The 7900-nt window shown below is 49.3% G+C and overlaps 1 long non-coding RNA gene across 1 annotated transcript; it reads left to right on the forward strand.

The window, feature by feature from the left end:
• Positions 1-5016: 5016 nt before the first annotated feature.
• On the forward strand, positions 5017-6147 carry LOC129853146 (uncharacterized). The gene is made up of 3 exons (XR_008759090.1): positions 5017-5572; positions 5660-5709; positions 6104-6147. It is a non-coding gene; the product is annotated as an uncharacterized LOC129853146 (long non-coding RNA).
• Positions 6148-7900: the final 1753 nt, after the last annotated feature.

Consider the following 7900-nt stretch of genomic DNA (forward strand, 5'->3'; position numbering starts at 1 on the left):
TACGAGGCAGTTTAATTTGGGAACGAAATTATTACAAAGTGCCAACAGCACCCCCTATTGAGAAAATTAACAACCTATAGTTTTGGCAAGTCGGTTAGGACATCTACTTTGTGCATGACACAAGTCATTTTTCCAATAATTGTTTACAGACAGATTATTCCACTTATAATTCACTGTATTACAATTCCAGTGGGTCAGAAGTTTACATACACTAAGTTGACTGTGCCTTTAAACAGCTTGGAAAATTCCATAAAATTATGTCATGGCTTTAGAAGTTTCTCATAAGCTAATTGACATAATTTGAGTCAATTGGAGGTGTAGCTGTGGATGTATTTCAAGGCCTACCTTCAAACCCAGTGCCTCTTTGCTTGACATCATGGGAAAATCAAAAGAAATCAGCCAGCAATTTCCAAATGCCTGAAGGTACCACATTCATCTGTACAAACAATAGTACGCAAGTATAAACACCATGGGACCACGCAGCCATCATACCGCCCAGGAAGGAGACGCGTTCTATCTCTTAGAGATGAACGTACTTTGGTGCGAAAAGTGCAAATCAATCCCAGATCAGCAAAGGACCTTGTGAAGATGCTGGAGGAAACGGGTACAACAGTATCTATATCCACAGTAAAACAAGTCCTATATCGACATAACCTGAAAGGCTGCTCAGCAAGGAAGAAGCCACTACTCCAAAACCGCTATAAAAAGCCAGACTACGGTTTGCAACTGCACATGGGGACAAAGATCGTACTTTTTGGAGAAATGTCCTCTGGTCTGATGAAACAAAAATAGAACTGTTTGACCATAATGACCATCATTATGTTGGAGGGAAAAGTGTGACTCTTGCATCCCGAAGCACACCCTCCCAACCATGAAGCACGGGAGTGGCAGCATCATGTTGTGGGGTTGCTTTGCTACAGGATGGACTGGTGCACGTCACAAAATAGATGGCTTCAGGAGGCAGGAAAATTATGTGGATATATTGAAGCAACATCTCAAAACGTCAGTCAGGATGTTAAAGCTTGGTCGCAAATGCGTCTTCCAAATGGACAATGACCCCAAGCAAACTTCCAAAGTGGTGGCAAAATGGCTTAAGGACAAAAAAGTCAAGGTATTGGAGTGGCCATCACAAAGCTCTGACCTCCAGCCTATAGAAAATGTGTGGGCAGAACTGAAAAAGCGTGTGCGAGCAAGGAGGCCTACAAACCTGACTCAGTTACACCAGCTCTGTTAGGAGGAATGGGCCAAAATTCACCCAACTTATTGTGGGAAGCTTGTGAAAGGCTACCCGAAACATTTGACCCAAGTTAAACAATTTTAAGGCAATGTTATCAAATACTAATTGAGTGTATGTAAACTTCCGACCCACTCGGAATGTGATGAAAGAAATAAAAGCTGATATAAATCATTCTCTCTACTATTATTCTGACATTTCACATTCTTAAAATAACGTGGTTATCCTAACTGACCTAAGACAGGGAATTTTTACTAGGATTAAATGTCAGGAATTGTGAAAAACTGAGTTTGAATGTATTTGGCTAAGGTGTGTGTAAACTTCTGACTTCAACTGTATAAATTCCCAGGGGATAATGGGGAAGATGGGTGACACATGGAGGGGGTGGAGACAAGCACAAGGACAGGTGAAACAGATCAGGGTGTGACAATCACTGCCCCTTCTGCACATATAAGGCTGAACAATGTATAGTTAACAACCACATCAAAGGTCATGCTTCAGTGAAGCACAGAGGTTGTCACGTTCCTGACCTATTTTTATGTTATTTTGATTATGTTTAGTTGGTCAGGGCGTGAGTTGGGGTGGGCATTGTATGTTGTGTGTGTTTGGTTAGTCCATGGGTGTTGTATGTGTATGGGATAGTGTTTGTTAGGTTGTCTAGTTATGTCTATGGCTGCCTAGATTGGGTCTCAATCAGAGACAGCTGTCATTCATTTGTCTCTGATTGGGAGCCAGATTTAAGGTAGCCATAGGCAGTAGGCTTTTGTGGGTGTTTGTTCCTGTGTCCTCACAGGACAGTTGAAGGTTAGTCACGTTTGTTGTTTCGTAGTTTGTAGTGTCTTGTTTGCTGTTTTTTCATTAAAAGATGGCTTATTTCCCTCAATCCGCATCTTGGTCCTATCCATGCTCCTTCTCGTCTAAGGGGGAGAACAACAATGACTGCCTTTACAGAAACACCCACCACAACAGGACCAAGCGGATTGAGGAGAGAGAAAAAGAACTAAAGCAATGGAGAGAAGAGGAATGGAGTTGGGAGCAAATTTTCAATGGAGAAGGACCCTGGGCTAAGGTGGGAGAGAATCGCCGCTCTCGGGAGGAGAAGGAGGCAGCCACAGCCCAGGAGCGCTGGTATGAGGAGGCAGCACGTATGAGAGGCTGGAAGCCCGAGAGGCTCACCCAAAAATTTCTTGGGGGGGGGGATAAAGGGGAGTGTGGCGAAGCCGGGTTGGATACCTGAGCCAACTCCCCGGGCTTGCCGTGGAGTAAGAGGGCGTCGTACTGGTCAGACACCGTGTTATGCGGTAAAGCGCACGGTGTCCCCAGTACGCGTGCTTAGCCCAGTGCGGGCTATTCCACCTTGCCGCACTGGGAGGGCTAGGTTGGGCATCGAGCCGAGTGCCATGAAGCCGGCCCAACGTATCTGGTCTCCAGTACGTCTCCTCGGGCCGGCGAACATGGCACCAGCCTTACAGGTGGTGTCCCCGGTTCGCCTGCATAGGCCAGTGCGGGCTATTCCACCTCGCCGCACTGGCAGGGCTACGGGGACCATTCAACCTGGTAGGGTTGGGGAGGCTCGGTGCTCAAGAGCACGTGTCCTCCTTCACGGTCCGGTATATCCGGCGCCACCTTCCCACCCCAGCTCAGTACCACCAGTGCCTACACCACGCACCAGGCTTCCAGTGCATCTCCAGAGCCCTGTTCCTCTTCCACGCACTCTCCCTATGGTGCGGGTCTCCAGCCCGGTGCCTCCAGTTCCGGTACCACGCACCAGGCCTATAGTGCGTCTCAGCCGGCCAGAGTCTGCCGTCTGCCTAGCGCCAGAGCCGTCCTGCCATGACCAGCCGGAGCCGTCCTGCCATGACCAGCCGGAGCCGTCCTGCCATGACCAGCCGGAGCCGTCCTGCCATGACCAGCCGGAGCCGTCCTGCCATGACCTGCCGGAGCCGTCCAGCCAGGACCTGCCGGAGCCGTCCAGCCAGGATCTGCCGGAGCCGTCCAGCCAGGACCTGCCGGAGTCCCTCAGCCAGGACCTGCCGGAGTCCCTCAGCCAGGACCTGCCGGAGTCCCTCAGCCAGGACCTGCCGGAGTCCCTCAGCCAGGACCTGCCGGAGTCCCTCAGCCAGGACCTGCCGGAGTCCCTCAGCCAGGACCTGCCGGAGTCCCTCAGCCAGGACCGGCCGGAGTCCCTCAGCCCGGACCGGCCGGAGTCCCTCAGCCCGGACCGGCCGGAGTCCCTCAGCCCGGACCTGCCGGAGTCCCTCAGCCCGGACCTGCCGGAGTCCCTCAGCCCGGACCTGCCGGAGTCCCTCAGCCCGGACCTGCCGGAGTCCCTCAGCCCGGACCTGCCGGAGTCCCTCAGCCCGGACCTGCCGGAGTCCCTCAGCCCGGACCTGCCGGAGTCCCTCAGCCAGGACCTGCCGGAGTCCCTCAGCCAGGACCTGCCAGAGTCCCTCAGCCAGGACCTGCCAGAGTCCCTCAGCCAGGACCTGCCAGAGTCCCTCAGCCAGGACCTGCCAGAGTCCCTCAGCCAGGACCTGCCAGAGTCCCTCAGCCAGGACCTGCCAGAGTCCCTCAGCCAGGACCTGCCAGAGTCCCTCAGCCAGGACCTGCCAGAGTCCCTCAGCCAGAGTCCCTCAGCCAGGACCTGCCAGAGTCCCTCAGCCAGGACCTGCCGCCCCTTGTCCCGGTGCCGCCCCTTGTCCCGGTGCCGCCCCTTGTCCCGGTGCCGCCCCTTGTCCCGGTGCCGCCCCTTGTCCCGGTGCCGCCCCTTGTCCCGGTGCCGCCCCTTGTCCCGGTGCCGCCCCTTGTCCCGGTGCCGCCCCTTGTCCCGGTGCCGCCCCTTGTCCCGGTGCCGCCCCTTGTCCCGGTGCCGCCCCTTGTCCCGGTGCCGCCCCTTGTCCCGGTGCCGCCCCTTGTCCCGGTGCCGCCCCTTGTCCCGGTGCCGCCCCTTATCCCGGTGCCGCCCCTTATCCCGGTGCCGCCCCTTATCCCGGTGCCGCCCCTTATCCCGGTGCTGCCCATTCAGTTAGGTGGGTTTAGTTGGAGAATGGTCATTGGGTGGGGGATACGGAAGCGGGGAGTGACTATGGTGGTGTGGGGACAGCGTCCAGAGCCGGAGCCACCACCGTGGACAGATGCCCACCCAGACCCTCCCCTAGACTTTTGGTGGTGCGTTCGGAGTACGCACCTTGAGGGGGGGGTTATGTCACGTTCCTGACCTATTTTTATGTTATTTTGATTATGTTTAGTTGGTCAGGGCGTGAGTTGGGGTGGGCATTGTATGTTGTGTGTGTTTGGTTAGTCCATGGGTGTTGCATGTGTATGGGATAGTGTTTGTTAGGTTGTCTAGTTATGTCTATGGCTGCCTAGATTGGGTCTCAATCAGAGACAGCTGTCATTCATTTGTCTCTGATTGGGAGCCAGATTTAAGGTAGCCATAGGCAGTAGGCTTTTGTGGGTGTTTGTTCCTGTGTCCTCACAGGACAGTTGAAGGTTAGTCACGTTTGTTGTTTTGTAGTTTGTAGTGTCTTGTTTGCTGTTTTTTTATTAAAAGATGGCTTATTTCCCTCAATCCGCATCTTGGTCCTATCCATGCTCCTTCTCGTCTAAGGGGGAGAACAACAATGACTGCCTTTACAGAGGTACTATTTCTTACTTTGTTTATTGAATATATTTGACGTTCACGTTTTCTCTATTTTTTCAGTTACATCAGTGTATTTAATTTAATTTTATAACTTGTTACTTAACTATTATTCCTCTTTTTCAGAGTTCATAATCGTAAAGTGTGGTTTCAGTTGTAGAAATGTGACACACTTTCATTGTTGCTATTGCACGTGTAACAGTATAGCCATTTCACATCGGTTACACTCACCCCCCTTTTGACCTCCTCCTTTTCCGCAGCAACCAGTGATCCGGGTCAACAGCATCAATATAGCTTCCGTCCCTCTCCTCGCCCCTACCTGGGCTCGAACCAGGGACCCTCTGCACACATCTACAACTGCCAGCCTTGAAGCGTCGTTACCCATCGCTCCACAATAGCCATGGCCTTTGCAGAGCAAGGGGAACAACTACTTCAAGGTCTCAGAGCAAGTGACGTCACCTATTGAAACGCTATTAGCGTGCACCCCGCTAACTAGCTAGCCATTTCACATCGGTTACACACGGCAACAATAATCAACAGAGCACAGTTTCTGAAGCACATGACATACCATCAGCATCTATTGGCCCCTCAAGAGCACCCAGAGGCCCTTAAACAGTCCCCAGAGGCCCCTCGAGCTTCGACCCCTCAAGATATTGTCCCCTGGACCTTGGAGGACTTTTGGTGTGGATGATGTTCAGGTTAGATAATTCTTTAAATTATTCCACTGAGCTGTACCATTTGATTGTCATTCCTTTATTGAAAATGGTACTTTGTTCACACCACAGGGCCTACCAAAGCAAGGTTTCTCAACAACTGTGGGGTGTTTGTTTTGATGGTAAGATACTGGCTATTCAGTATATGATATTAGTCCTATTTTCTGTTGTTATAACATATGAAAAGTGTATTATTAAGTATGTGCTTGTCGCATGCAAACCACACTATTATTATTTCTCATACTTTTCTTGTTTATTATTATTATCTTGACACTTTTTGGGACCTATTTCCTAAAGTTTTTACACTACATACACAATTCATACATCAAACTCCTACAGGGCTGGACGCTGATGTGACATGCTGTTACTTCTTGGGGGGGGGGGGGGGGGGGGGAGAAGCTTTCTACATCCTGAAATATATTCCTGGGGGGGGGGTATTATTATTATTATTATTTACTATTATCATTATTATTGTTAACTATCAAACTTAACAACCTACTCTTTCTTATCTTACAGCTCTGTACATTGCAATGGAAGCACAGTGTGATTTCACTGAGGTATGTATAAATTATTAAATTCTCATCACCAGTGGATATAAGGTTTTTTGGGATACTCATCCGATTGTGTGATTTTTCTTTTTCAAAGGAAAACATGCAGCAAATTAGGCGATGGTGGTGCCTAGTTCTCCTGCAGAACTTTCCAATGCCGTAAGTCTTGAACAATATAAAAACTTTTCATTTGCATCCTTAAAATCACTTGTTTCACCCTAGCCAGACTGACCTGAATATATTTTCATATTGAATGTATGTAATGTATGTCATTCCCTCACTAAGGTCTGAAGAAGAGAGATTGAAAGATCGAAAAAGGCGGCGAAAACAAAACACACTACAGGTAGGAGGTGTCATATGATGAGTGGTATAGTCTTAAACCTATGTTTAAAGACTTAACCCCCCCTTCCTCTCTAATATATTTCAGGATGATGTAGAAGACGTCCCCCCAAGAAGTCACAGCATGTCACATCAGCATCCAGCTCTGCAGGATCAGGTATTATATAGGCTATTAGCTAAAGTAAGGTGCATTCTTGTACTGCGAACTGGGATCTGTGAACTGGGTATGTAGTCTACTGTGTGTAATGCTGAAGGCTTGATGCATGGCAAGATATAATAGTTGTGATGACTTGTTGAGTAGTTATAGATATCACTGAAAACCCCTAGAGTAATAGTGGCTTTTGTTTGCATGGTGGTATTGTGAAAGTGGGGTGTAATTTGTCTTGATCACGCACTACTCTTAATATTTATTCTTCCTTTTTCTTCAAGGATGCAGACGTTCTTCTAAGGGACACTCCAGAGTCAGCAAGGTGGTGCGGACCCCAAACATTTAAAGGCACCATTTCCCTCCTTAGTGTAATTGGGATGGACGGGGTAGACCATATTACAACCCTTAAAGAACTACGGTTGTATGATGGCCTGGGTGAAGGGGAAAATATTATCCTCAATGAACCATATTCATGTTCTCGTTCCAGTTTCAAGGAGAGATGTTCTATGTGGAGGCAGTTGACAACAAGAAAATGACTGTCTTTGCCTCTTTTGAGAAGCAAGAGTGAAGCTATTTTTGAGGAGTGGTCAAACCTTGTTTTTGTCTGCTGTGTTAATTGTTTCAATTGTTAATTGTGTTACTTTGTTTAGTAAAGATGACGTAGAAGTCACCCGAGTCTCTGATCTCTTTACTGGAGCTGGTATAGCTTAACACATTCAGCTTGTCTATATGGTATAGTCTGTCTCCATTCTCACGAGGAAAGTAAATAGCATTATAAATCAGGATAGGTAGTAACTGTATGTATGTGTAACAGTATAACTTTACGGCGTCCCCTCGCCCCGACACGGGCGCGAACCAGGGACCCTCTGCACACATCAACAACAGTCGCCCACGAAGCATCGTTACCCATCGCTCCACAAAAGCCGCGGCCCTTGCAGTGCAAGGGACAACACTACTTAAGCCTCAGAGCAAGTGACGTAACTGATTGAAATGCTACTAGCGCGTTCCCGCTAACTAGCTAGCCATTTCACATCCGTTACACTCACCCCCCTTTCAACCTCCTCCTTTTCCGCAGCAACCAGTGATCCGGGTCAACAGCATCAATGTAACAGTATAACTTTACGTTGTTCCCTCGCCTGGACACGGGCGCGAACCAGGGAACCTCTGCACACATCAACAACGGTTGCCCACGAAGCATCGTTACCCATCGCTCCACAAAGGCCGCGGCCCTTGCAGTGCAAGGGGCAACACTACTTAAGCCTCAGAGCAAGTGACGTA

The sequence above is a fragment of the Salvelinus fontinalis genome, chromosome 1, assembly GCF_029448725.1.
Source record: "Salvelinus fontinalis isolate EN_2023a chromosome 1, ASM2944872v1, whole genome shotgun sequence".
Classification (NCBI taxonomy): domain Eukaryota; kingdom Metazoa; phylum Chordata; class Actinopteri; order Salmoniformes; family Salmonidae; genus Salvelinus; species Salvelinus fontinalis.